Raw genomic sequence first — 14,577 nt, 5'->3', positions numbered from 1 at the left:
AACATGTAAGGACATTGCATAATTACAAAGCAATTTTTTTAAAAAAATAGAAAAAATGCAGTATCATAACGGTAAATTAGAAAAAATACTAAAAGGAAAACTCATTTGTGACAAAAAAAAAAAAAAAAAGTGTTAACATTACACACTCATCTGATTAAAAAAAAAATTGTGCCTAGTAAATTTCAGGCAGCCTGACTATGAGAACATTATTTTTTATTTCAATTTTTGGGGTTTTTTTTTGTACTTTTGGTTTGGTTTTTGTTTCTGTTTATTAATTTTTCTTCTTCCTCTTTAAAACATGAGCTCTGCAACATGCAAAACTGAATTAGTTCACTCAATGTCAGAAGAATCCAGTAAGGTCCCATTAGATGTTCAAACCTAGCATTGCTCTATCTGTCCTTTCTGCAGACCATTTTATTAGATTTTCAAAGCAAGCTACAGTGGAAGAGCAACATTTTTGAGCCAATGTCTGTGTGTGTTGTTCTAGCCTTAGAGATTAATGCTATCAAGCTCCAGGTGACTCTGCTGAACAGATTTACACCTGGATTTTAAGAAATTGCGGAAGCATTTCAGAGGCTCAGCTCAGAAGCAGATAATTAGAACTTTACCAAAAAGGTGATCTTCCCTTGTCTGAATTACAAACTGTTTTACAAACAGGTTTTAAATTAATATTTTCTTCAATAATTTATGCGTGGGATCCAAGAAAAAAATCACATTTGCAGAAATTCTTCATGAGGGAACATTGAATTAATTTCTTTTTGTTTGGATGGATGATGTTTATGCTGGAATACGCTATTTAGACTTCTGGTATTTTACACTTCACAGCTAAAGCCCAGTTGTGAATACTAACCACGATATTAATTTGTCTTTTATTATTAAGATGTCCTGACAGAGGCCTGGTTGTTGAGATGTAAGAGACAAATTTGACACCAGCTCAGCCCCGATCTTAGTCAGAGGATTTCTTATCACTTCATCCCCAGCTCACCACTTCAGTATGGTTCTTTCAGAAGCTAATCTGTTTTCTTGTGAAGAACTGAGTCCTCTACACGGCTTTTAGTCATAAAAAAAAATTAAGTCAGGTAGGAGGAGAAAAAAAAAAAAATGGGGAAAATGGAGGCAAGAAATCCATCTTGCTGTCCACAGCCTTCTGTTGTTAATATGTTTCCATAAACTGATTAATCATAAATTATTAATGTCAGCCTTGCTGAGATAGAATGTATCTACTTTATTGAAATCTGTCTCCCAGGCATTCTGCCAGTGGTTTTGACTGATAAGGCAATAGTGCCTCTATTTGCATAATCATGCTGGTACCTGGCTGCATTGCTAACTTACTGTAGTGCTGACACAATGTCATATGATATATTTGTCCCTGGCATAATCTTGATGGACCACAAACAGTTCTTCTGGATGAGAAAATTATAAATAAGTCAGAGCGTTAATGTATAATTTTGTTGTTGTTGTTGTTTTTAATGTATCATTTTCATGCCATGACTCCTAGAAGAGATGGGGTCCATTTCAGTGTGCATGAAAGCATTGCAGGATATGTTATGCTTAGAAAGTAGCCACAGAAAATCAGACTTGTCTGGTTTTATCACATTAGGATATTGCTCCTTTAAACTTCTTTTTTAAAGTATTGTCAGAGATGCAAGCAGTATAGTAACTGTATTTGAATACTTACCAGCACTGAATAATTATTACTTCTGACTGAAGACAGTTACTTCATTTGCCTACGTTTTCACACAAATGAAGATGTTCTGACAGTAGCCACTGAATATAGATCCTTTCTATTGCTCATGTAGAAAGGCTGTCTTACAGCAGAAAGAGATTCTTAAAAATGAAATCGTACAGCCAGTCAGAACTAATATTTTGGCCAGAACTAAAATTTTGGCCAGAGGTTTTAATGAAAATCTTAAGAAATTTCTTAAGTAGAAGAAATAGTGACAAAAAAGCCTGAAAATGTTAAGAATGACCCAGAGTCAGCTTATTTTTTGGCATCAGCATTTTGAGTTTTTTATCTCTAGTAGTGCTTTTTTTCTCCAGAAGGACGGTAACTAGCAGTGATATATGAAATATCCTGGATCTATAGCTCCTGTCCATTGGAGAATCTAGAAGACCACACTTAACTGAGCTGTCTAAATATTCTGGAAAAGTAGAGAGAAGTGGTACTGAGTCATTGAAAACCGATATAGTCATGGACAAAACCTTCTAACCCTTTAAAATTAGAAAGTGGTATTATTCACCGGCAGGCGGCACGGGAGTCATCTCCGAAAGGCGTGGCTGCCCCGAACAAGGCTCTTTGCTCTCTATTTATTTTCCAAGATCTTACATACAATACATATGCATAACCCCAGCACCTCCCATCCCCGCTCTGTATTAAAATGAGGCTATCAGTCCTTCACGCGTGCGCAGTTCTTCTCTTGAATTGGGTCGGTGGTCTCGAATTGAGTCGGTGGTCTCAAAGGATGAAGTCAGGAGAGTCTTCATCAGGTCTCTGTGACCCTCTGGCACTGTCCAAGGTCCCCTGCTCTGTGATTGATTGATACGAAGTCCAGGTGCTGGCCATTGTTCTAAGTGGTTTCAGTCTGTTCTTATGACGGTTCACTTACTCCACTTTTTCGATAAACAAGCTCATAATATAACAGTTAGCTTTAGCATCTAATAATCATTAACCTACCATTTACTAATCTAACTTACATTTTGATCAATATAAATTGTTTCTAACCCTTAGCTAAAATCTTAATTCTTTAAACTCATGTTTCAGTACAAGGTTTGAAATTCTTCTGCTACTGGTTCAAAACATTTTCAAAATCAGTTTTGAAACATTCTAACAGTAAATGAAAGCAAGAAATAGTTGAGCCTGAACCATTTCTATGTCTTTCCAGGCTGCTATTTTTTACTGAGGAGACATGATATTTGGGGATCATTTATAAATAAATAACTTATGGCTTCAAAAAGGCAGAGTTACTAATGGGTATTAGTCTTTCTGTGGAAGATTAAAAGCAGATTAACACACACACACAGAAAAAAATGTACATATGTTATTTACTCTAGTGAATTAATTTAATTTAGGAACATGCAACACATCTGAAGAAACATGCTGGGCTGCTATAAATTGCATCAAAATTTTGTTGCTGTGACTGTTAAAGATTACATACAGAAGCCATTTTTTCCCCCTAGTAACTATGTAAATGAATACTAGTTATTTCTCTCTTTTATGTTAGCAATAATGAGGCAGGAATGCGGCTACTGAGGGGCTGAAGAGGAAAACAAGTAAGGCTTACTAAATACCTTAACAATTGATTTTTCTTCCTTTTCTTCCTTTTCTTTAAATATGTGTGTATAAATCTATTTATGCCTTCCACTTGTTATATATTGTGCACATATATACATGATAATTTTGTTGTTTATAATATTTTATTTACAGATAGACTATTTTAATCTCAAGTGCTCAGAAAGCACCAGCTGCTCATGGAGGTGCTCATATCTCTTGGATCTATAAAGCCACTCATGTGTGATATCCTTTCAGTGTGTAGCTACCAAGTTATATTTTTTACTTTTTGAGAGTTTATTTTTAATATACAGGAAGGTTGACTGAAATTTGGAATGCAGCATCATTTGGGCTGGAGATTTTAACAGACCAAATACAAATAGGTAGAGAACTAAATATTTTTCTTATGTTTCATATCAAAGATATCTAGAAAGACTTTTTGTGGGTCTATTTGCCACTAAAAGGCTGAGCAGGCAAAATTGTCCTTTGTGAGAACTTGTTTGGTTTTCTACAGAGACTTCTACCAAAATGTCAGTTAGAGTCATAATATACATTTCTGCCTACAGTGCTCTGACATTGGCTTAATTTCTGCAAGGGTTTTGCAGACTTAGAAACCATTATCATTTTGTGATACTTTGTGTTTATTGTGGTAGAGAGAAAGGGTAAAATAGAAACAAAATTGAAATAATTTAACAGGTTAAGAACACCTTCAGTGAAATTGATAGGCTTAAATATTAGATTTGAATAAATTACATATCTGTCTTTTTATTGTCTGGAGACATTATGGTAATTTCCATTTTTGCAGCAATGTACAGGGAAGTGTATACTTCTCTGTGTTTTCAGAAGCACATTCAGTTAATAGAGCTGGATAACTTTGCACTTAATTCAGCTTAATTCAGCTGAATTTAAATCCCATCCAACAAACCAGGACCTGCCCAATACCTAAGCCCAAAGAATCTGTGTGAAAGATGTATGGTTTGAATATAGCCAATATATGTTGTCAGAATGAATTAGCAGGAAGCATTCCAGATTTACATGGAGGTCATGGCAGCACCTCCTTAACCAACTGTAAAACATGCTCATGAAATGGAACCTTTGGATTGAGTGTCCTTTTCAGCCTGAAGAAACGTAGCCCATAACTTCAGCACTTCAAAACTGCATCTTCACCACCACCCTGGAACTAACACTGTGGTCAGAGTACTGTTTGCCCTTCTGTTTTAAGCAGATCCTTGCACAGCTCTGATGGAGTGATACATAAGACCAGAAATAATGAGAATTTTAATACATATTTGTTGTAGTGCATTAATTTGGTTTATATTGTATTTCATTTTTATATTGGGTTTTGTAATGGTTTCTTCTGTACCGCCCTGTTCCCCTGGAAAATGTATCATGAGGTTTGTCCCTGCTCAGCAGTGCACATCCTCCCACACTGGAATGTAACCCCACTCTGTTCCACTCCCACCTTGTCCCTGATCGGGGAGTGGCTTGTCCCTGCCTCTAGGCCCTGCCCCCTGGGAAAAAGCCCTGGGACTGCGTGGGGAGCTCTCTTTTGCGCCAGGACGGGGATGGGGACTGGACTGAGCTCTGGACTCTCTGGGGGCAGGACTCCAGAATAAAGCCGTGATTCTCCCCGGAGCAAAGAGCAGACTCTTTCCTTTTGCCATCGATGGATGCCTGCTCCCCGTAAAGGAAAAGGTTCCAGCAGCCTCTGGGTAGCTTTTAGGACCCTGGAAGGAAGATTCCTTCTGTGATGGGCTCTCTCTCTCAAGCTAGCCGAGGCTAAAATGGAGCACAGGCTCCGAGGGGGAGAGTGCGGCTTCACATATTCATCTGGTTTTAAAGGTCAATGATTAGTTATGTGTATTTTCATGTAGCTGTTGTATGATCACATATGTCATATAGTAGAAAATAGATCTTCAAACCCATTTTACTGTGACTGTGCTTTACTGCAAATAACACAAGGCACTGTTACTTCATGTTATGCTGAAAGTATCTTTTCAGAAATTAATGACATTAGTTCACAGGAAGTAAATATCTATTTTACTTTTTTTTTAAACAATTGTTTTATTACCAACAGTTTCAATTTGTAAATGATGAAACTTTAGGAAATCACATAAGTGTCAAAATCTATTAAACAGACATTTTGATACTCATCAACTTACTGAAATACTGAGACAGTTCCAGATATTCTGTGTGAACTTGTTTTAGAGTCGGAGTTTAAATGGAAAGTTAGGGCCCTCAAGGAATGCTTCCTAGAAAGAACTAAATTCCTCTAAAACATTTATTCTTACCACAGTTTACAAAATGACAACAGAAATGGTATACGGATTGAAAATTTTCCTTTAGGATATTTGGGGGTGTGATGGGAAATGAGATGTAATTTATTTGCCAGCTCAAATGCAGAGGTAAGATAGAAGGATGATAGGGTCATCAGAGAATGGACCACAAAATTACTAGTTGAGAGATTACGTTACAGGGTTTTTGTTTATTCTACTTGCCAGTCTTGTTACAGCTGTGTTTCAAAAATAGATTCGCATGTTGCTATTTTCTGTACTTGTAGCAATGCCTCATCACCAGATTTAGCCAGCACGTAGGTGGGAATAAGAAACATTTAAAGAAATGGAATAGGTAATTGTGCTTGACATTACTGCTGTTTAAATGAAATTCTCAGAAAAGTGCACTAAGGCAGCAATAGGTTACATTTTCTACCCTCTATTGCAGTCGGCTGGTGATGGCTTAAGCTAAAATCTAGCTGCCTGAGAAAGCCTGTGCACTACTCCCAGCTCTTCTGTGAAGCATGACTCCAAGCAAATCATGATCATTTAATGTACTTCAGCTTCAATAAAGATTTTAAGTACGCTTAAACATAATCTGAACAATGGCCATCACAAAAACTAAAAAGAAAAAAGGCTTGTTTGTTTATGAGTCCATACCCAAAAATTGTAGAAAAGAACTTGGGAAGTGGTCTTTAAAAAACAAGGTGAAGCAAGCACAAGATAGTAGAGTCGAAACTATTGATATTAAAATCCTGACTTTCAGCAAATGGAGAAAAATAATTTTAAACTGAATTTTGATAAAAGTTTCAAATTTTTGTTTGAAAGCTGAAAGGTTATGAGCTAAGTATGTAATCCTCAAGAACAGAAGATTAAAACTAACTGAACAGTATATTCCAATATGGCCATACTATCTACAAAAATAGATGTTGCAGAAGTTACAAGATACTTTGGAAAGTAAAACTGTCGAACTGGGTAATTTATTAATATTTATATTTAAGAAATAAAGCCAGACACTTATTCATTATTCCTTCAATATAAGAAACCACCATTTGTCAGTAATACATTTTAAATAGCAGAGGATATTAAAATAGAGAAAAATATGCTCTGCATATCAATTCTGTAGATCATTATCATGGATTGTTGATAATAGTTTAAATGGGTAGAGATATAAAGGAGAAAATGTTAGTCTAAAAAGGAATTGTCAAAAATCTACATTTTAAGAAACTAAAGAATTTTCCCATTGCTTTTTATCACTGAGTTCATTGAAGCTTCTTCTTGCAAATCAGGTACTATCTGTTTATATATATATATATATATGTGTGTGTGTGTGTGTGTGTGTAGAATTATATAACAATTTGGGCTGGAAAGGACCTTAAAAGATTTAAGTTAGTTCCACAGGCAGGGATGTCACCCACCAGATCAGGTCCCAGAGCCCCATCCTACCTGGCCTTGAACACTACCAGGGATGGGGCATTCTCTGGGCAACTTCTCCAGTGCCTCATCAGCTCCCAACTAAAGACCTTCTTCTTAATATCTAATTCAAATTTCTTTCTCCTCTTTTAGTTTAAAAACCTCTCCCCTTGTCCTACCACTATCTGCCTATGTTAAAAGTCACTTTTCTCTTTTTTATAAGTGCCTTTTAAGGACTGAAACACTGTAGTGAGGTTCCCCAGAGTCTTCTTCTCTCCATGCTGAATAGCTCCATCTCTCCTGACCTCCCTTAATAGGAAAAATCCTCCATTCCCCTGGTCATTTTTGTGGCCCACAATTTTATAATATCAGGAAAAAAACAATTGTGAAAAGTATTTTCTCTTCCCTATTGGATTTGGACTTCTATAAAAAGAATAGTGGAATTACTGAGGACATAAGTAGTTTAATAGTAGTGGAATGGTAGTATTTGTTAAATAAGTAGTTAAAGGTCATAGAAGTATGAGAGCTGATGGGAATCAATAAAGTTGTTCAATAGGATAAACAAAAAAAAAATGCAACATTTGTATGCCATCAAAACTTCATGGAGGATTTTAAACTGATAAAAACACTTTCATCAAACATGATATGTTCACTTTAATCACTATAAATGCCGTATTTGAGCAATAACTTTGTCACAGTTTGAATCTATGGTATCCCTTTAAAACGATCCCAATGCACGTAATTAGTCAACTTTTCAGCCTAGTTTTTAAAACATTTTTTTAGAAAACAAAACAAAAGAAAAAATATCCAAATAAGCTGCAAAAATGTAACATAAAAAAGAAGATGCCTATTTGCACCATAATTAGTTTGAATCTCACTTTTAATGGGTACACTGAGCCACATCACATAATCTACTGAACCGATTACAAAATGACCCTCAATGTACTTGTTCCATTTTAGAAGGCTATTTTCAAAGTCATAGTGAAAAGAGATGGGCTGCATTTACATATGATAAAATAATACATGGGCAGGGTGCATGCTGGGTCTAGAATCACATAATGCATAAGAATGAGCTAGGATAATAAAAACATTAAAATGTTCTTCGCATTCTCCTTTGTGTGCTTTCACTACGGTCAACCAGATATTTAGGCATTGAAATCCCATTATGAGATGAGACTTCAGAGTTCCAGCCATCACTTTCTTTAAACAAATCAGTAAAATATGACTAGGCTTGACGGCTCCGAGAAACTTTTTGGAGCTACATACGACTTTTATGAGACATGCTGCCACTCCAGGAAGGGCAATGTTAGAGTGAGAAGGCAACAAGGTATGTGTGTAGTAGCAAATTATCTATCACAGCATCCAACTCAATGAGTTGACTACTTGACTACCATATTAGAGAAAAAAAATAAGGCTTTACACTGATGAATGTATTCCTTCAAACCTCAGATTATCTGTGGTCTCTATCACTCTTATGAATCAAAATTCGTGGAGTAAAATCCTTAATGAAATGCACTTTGGGTATACATTTCGTTCTTGTTGATCTTTCCTGACTGTCTCTTATACCTTAGGAAGATTTTCCAATACCTTTGGATTTTGCTTTTCCTGTGAGTTCTAACACATTTTGCAAACTAAAGTGACAGCAGCATTAAACTGAGAAGGAACAGTACATTTCAAATAAATATTTTATTTTAAAAAAATGTGAATTAAAATTTAAAACCCACTCTTAATATGGACCTATTTGTAGCAGGATTATTTTCAAGACAGAAAAGATGATATTTAATTTTTGTTTTCCTTTAATACTGACTGCATAGATCTTCATGGTACTGGTGTGTTTTCCTAATGTGGCAGTGATGAGGCAAAACCCTCAGTCTCAAAGGGGTTTCTCCCAGTCCTTTGTAAAACAAGGAGATGGTAGAACTAATAAAAAGTTTTTTGGTCTTTGAGGCTAAAAAAATGTGACCAAAAGAAAGAACCAGAACTAAAAATGGAAGTTGTGTCTGTACTTATACTTCCTCTCCTGTTAAATGGGGTTTGTTAAAGATGGTATAGCAGAGTTCATTTTTTCTATTAAATATCAATATTTTTATAGACAACAGATGTATGAGGGCAGAGTCCTGCTTTCATAATTAACTTTTGCATGGGAAAATCTCCCCTAGAAGCTGATACATTACAGGATGGACAGCAATCTCTTTTGATCAAGAGTTTCTCTCAAAATGAAGCGTCTTTTTCTTAAGATATATAAAGGGACTTATTTGAAACACCTTGCAACCCATCTAACAGAAATATCAGGACTGCTCTTACTGCCTGATAAGTAAGAGAGCAACATGCACAGTGCCCAGAAAGCTCTGAATTTCAAGCAATGTATTTTTCCCAGCGATTATTTAAAGAAAGCTCTTTTCCAATTTATTACCTACCGGAAAACATTGACAAAAAAATCACAGTAAGTTGCAGGTTTCATTAACCAAACAAAGATGGTAACCGGCAGGTTTGACTAAAAATAAATCACACAAATAGTACATTTTTTTACACACTCCCTTATGCCTGCTTAGGCTGCAAAGGCAAATTTTTGTCCATATACACCTAATAATTAAATAAAGACTTCTGTGATTGTGTAAATCTCTTCTTTTCCAGTTTGGCAACCATTTCAGTAAACTACAGGAAGCCGTATATACCATTATGCATATATATATATGTTATGTGTAAGAAAGTTCTGCCTTTAAGTTATGGTGAACCCTTTTATGCTGATATTCATGTAGCACATTGCAGGTGTGTTGTTAGAAGACAAAACACAGGGAGAAATATACATCTGCAGTGAAAAATATTTTCTGTAACTTTCAGTGATGAAAATGACCAAAAACTTTACTTTCTTCTCAAATTTTCACTTTAAATTTCCAGACAAGGTAGATTGCACAATAATATTCTACATTCTACTTTTATACTGAGAAAAAATAGAGACAACAGTTTGCCTAATGTTATTCGATATTGAAACCCTGAAGTTTCCTTCAATATTACTGCATTCAATTGATATTACTGTAATCAGTTACACTGCTTGCATTATTGCAAAAGTTTTTGCCTTATGTCTTTGTGGAGGAAAGAAGAATTCAGCAGTCTTCCAGTACCTGAAAGACCTACAAGAACGCTGGAGGGAGACTTTTTACTAGGGCATATAGTGATAGGAAAAGGGGGAATAGCTTTAAACTGAAAGAGGGCAGGTTTTATCAGGTATTAGAAAGCAATTCCTTACTGCGAGGGTGGTGAGACACTGGCAGAGATTGCCCAGAGGAACTGTGGATGCCCTATGGCTGGAAGTGCTCAAGGCCAGGTTGTGGTATCGAACTTTGAACAAGCTGGTCCAGTGGTGGCATCCTGCAGGGGGGTTGGAATTAGGTAATGCTCAAGATACCCTCCAAACCAACCTAATCATGACTCTGTGTTTTGAAAACATAAAAGATGTTATTCTCAAATCAATTCTATATGAGTGCTTTTTGAAATATTTTCTGAGATAGGTTAATTAGCAAGAATAACATACTGAACCAGAATAAAATGAATTATCAAGAACTTTCAATATATGAATAAAATTAACTCAAAAAATAATGTAGGGAAAATACTAAAAAAGTATAAAAGCCCTGCAGATCATGCTAGAGAATATGATAAGAAGAGCAGAGATAGCTGGATACGCTGATAAAAAATGTGTACCCAGTATAGAGAAAAGTGGATTGGATAACCCATACATTTTTTTAACAAACATAATGTAGTGATGGGGAGAATAACAGGACCAGCAGTGTTCAATGCTATGCCCTCTGTGTACTGGACACAGTGAAGCGAGATGGGGTTAGATTGGTTGTGCTGTCCTGTGTGTTGACAGCTGAAGGCAACCCCTTTTTGGTTGCTCTTCTGTTGCGGCGCTGTTCCTCGCGCTGTCGAGCGCAGCCACGGGCTAGCTCAGTCTCGTGCACTGCAGCAACGTGTAAGGTCGGGGTGGCAAGCCAGGCGAGCCACCTCCTCCCTGTGGGGACTTGGTTCCCCACATAGCGACGGTCAGCAGATGGCAAATGCAACCCACGGCAGCTAAATGAAAGGCGACTCCTCTGGGCTGGGTACAACAGGGTTTTATTGGAAGGAGAGGCAGCACGGAGCTCAGCATACTCTGACCCTCTGCCCAGAAGAGCCAGTGGGATCAGCCGTGCATGAGCTTAAAAGGGAAAGCAAAATAGGTGTGGTCTCTTCTGGTAAAACCAATAGGAACAGTTTGGGGGTGTAACAGGGGAGTAACCTTCGAACAGGGAACCAATCGCAAAACGCTGGGAGGGGATTTCCAGGCACCCAGCCTATCACTAAACGCCCTCCCTGGAGCTTCCAGAAGCCAGGGAAGGGTCCTGGAGTGATAGACAGGGCGCCCAAAGGGAGAGAGAGGGGATTGACAGCTTGGGACAAGGGGGAAGGGATGATTGACATATAACGGTGAGGGCTCACTAAGTGGTAAACAAGTTGAAACCATTAACTGAACGGGGGGTACAGAGAACAAACCATTACATTAAATATATATAAAATACATAGAACAACTGAAATAAACACGCACCACCACACTCTTCTGCTTCAGCCATACTGTGTGTGCAGTTGGTGATAAGCTGTTTTAACAATCCAGGATTAATATCTGCTTGAGATGGGCTCAGTTTTATTCCTCTGCAATACAGGACAAAGAACTTTTTTTTCTCTGTTACTTTATGGTGTTAATGTAGTTGTTTTTGTATCAGCCCTCTCACTGTGCTCTCCCTCTCCATCTTTTAACTCCTAACATTTCTATATTTTATTGAAACTGATGTGTTTCTGATGTAGCATATACCAATTTCTAAAAAATTCCTTTACCTCAAAAGAATTTCAGTTTCATGTACTCACTAATATTAGGCACAGTAACTTCCTTGGAGAAAAGTACCTTTTTGTTAAAAAATGCTGCTTGTTAAAGATAAAATTTGAAGGTTTTGTCTATTGTTCTCAGAGCTGTTGCAGAACATCTAGACTTCTAAGAAACATTTTTAGGGGATCTCACTTGGTGCAATAAAATTATGTTTGAAGAATATTTTGGGAAAAGCTGTTTCTATCTTGGACTCTTTTCCATTATTCCTATTGAGATTTATATACTACTGAGGAAGGACTCTTTCAACTACAGAGGCACTGCTTGTCCTTACCTTACCTCAGAAGTAAAATTGCGATTTTAGAATATCTACTTCCACCTGATATTTTCAAGAGAGATTTTATTTCTACTGGTATGTGTGTTTGACAAGAAATGAAGGATCTTTATTAGTGACATATAAGAATTATATTTAAATAGCGTCTACATATGTCACTTTGAGGATGAAAAGTTTGCATGCATACATTCTATCTGAACTTCGTGTGATATTAAAAAAAAAAAAAAAGAAAAGTAAAACTCTTGGAAATCACTAATATCCATTATTAAACTGAGTGAAAAACTGATGTATTTTCTGTTTAGTTAAATCTCTAAACCAGATTTACTTGGCTATATTTATACTTGCAGCAAATGGAAAATAAAGACTATCAAACTGAAAATGGGTTTTCAGGACATAAAAATAATTTTCAGAATGATTTGTTGTTATTTAATATTATACCAAGCAAGTATTACTGAAAGGGCTATAAGGATCTGGCAGAGAAGAACCTGGGAACTACTTTTCTTTTGATCTTAAAATTAAAGTTACGTGAGAAGCAGCCTGTGTCTTTATTTTCTTTAAAATTACTTACTTCCTAGGTACTTTAAAATATGGATAGGGAACAATTGAAGGAAAATTCATATTATGGAATGGCTAGGTGGCAATCTGATTTTTAGATATATTTTTATTCTGCATTTTTAAAGCCTGCTTGCATTTTAAAGACTGATAATAGGGTATTGGAAAAAGGGCAAGAAAGGTATTCAGAAGTTTACTCTTCTAAAGATACTCTTTCCTTAGATTCCATTTTTATTTCAACTCAGTCGTTGTTCAGGTACTCTTTCTAAACCTTTCTTAACCCCTACTCTATTCATTGGTTCGGGGTATGAAAGAACAAAGAGAGATCTATTCTGATAACTTTAAAGATGTTTTAGAAACAGACCTTCCACACAAATCTTTCCTGATTTGACATACTTACTATGTAAAGCTATTTAATGCATAAAAGAACTGTTCCTCTGTAATATTCCTTGTCTGTAAGAAAGCATCAAATCATATGTTGCTCCAATATGTAAATCAAAAATGCTGAATTTCTGCTTTTTTTCAGCTCTAGTGGAATGAACAAAGGAGAGGGGTATTAAAGAACCCCATCCAAAGCTTTTTAAATGTGATGTATAGAGTGCAAATTCTCTAAGCAGAAAAATATATATACATCTAGAACACATCAGGTACAAAATACATATTTAAACAACTTTGAATTGGATTTTCTATATAGCAGCTGAGAAACTGATCTGAGGCAGAATGCAGCAGCTGTTTGTGAGCTAGTTGTATCATTTTTTTATTTTTTAAGGTTGTTCTTGGATTTACATTACTTAGGTTTTTTTAATCTTTTACTGTCCATTTCATCTGATCAATACTAAATCTGCATTTGAGATGCATACTGATTAGAGAAGTAATCAGACTGAAAAGACATTGTAATGAATGGTCTGCTCCACGGATTCTCAGCATTTTAAATGAGGTATTTACCTTACCTTCTCAACTATGCAGTGCTCCTACATTGGCTTTCATTTGAAACAGAACAGTCTAGCTGAACTTTGGCTTCATTTTATTACCACTATTCTTCATTTTCTCCTAATTTGCTTTTTTCTGTCTTGCACACATGAAAATATTCTTTTTTTTTTTTTTTTTTTTTTTGGCAGATTAGCAATCAATGTCTCATGGACCATAGCCTGAGAAACACAGCTGTAGGTGTGGTGACCTGAGACAGTCTCTAGCTGACACTTAGACAAGAGAACCACAAAAGTACTTCTGTAATCTCCATGAGTACGAGAAGTTCAGAAAGACTCCTAAAAATGTAAGTACTCTAAAGTGCTAAATTTCTTTTGAGGGCAAGGCTATATTCCTCTAATAATTTTCAGAAGTTTCTCTAAAGAAGTTTTTTGCATTCTAAATATTTTATTGTCACATGCCTAATTAATGGTTAAACCCTAAAAATTAATCCTGGACATAATCTGTAAATTCCAAAATGAGGAGACAAGACAGTAAGAGTAGAGCAATTCTTTCTTAAATGTTTAATAACACCTCGGTATAAAAAAGTGTCTCAAGAAGCTCTGCAATTCCAGACAATCTACAGCAAATGGAAGAGCAGATGAGAATAGGAAAGTAATCTCTCAGCCACAATAAACAAGCTTTGAAGAGAGTCACTAGGAGTATCATTACATTGGCAAATTTTGAGGTCTATCTCATTTACTATGGATTTTCATAACGTATGATTTACAAATGAGGTGCAGACACAAGACATATGCAGAGCACTCCAGAGAAATCTGCAAAAAAAGAGTCTTATTTAGTGAGGAAAAATTTTTACACTCAATATAAGATTTTTGGGTTTTATGTTCAAAAAGTATTTCTTATGAATTATCATACAAACAGTCCTAGATCAGACAAGGAAATGGCCAGTAACTTT

Source organism: Hirundo rustica, chromosome 6, assembly GCF_015227805.2.
Source record: "Hirundo rustica isolate bHirRus1 chromosome 6, bHirRus1.pri.v3, whole genome shotgun sequence".
Lineage (NCBI taxonomy): Eukaryota > Metazoa > Chordata > Aves > Passeriformes > Hirundinidae > Hirundo > Hirundo rustica.
This window is presented reverse-complemented; position numbering follows the sequence as displayed.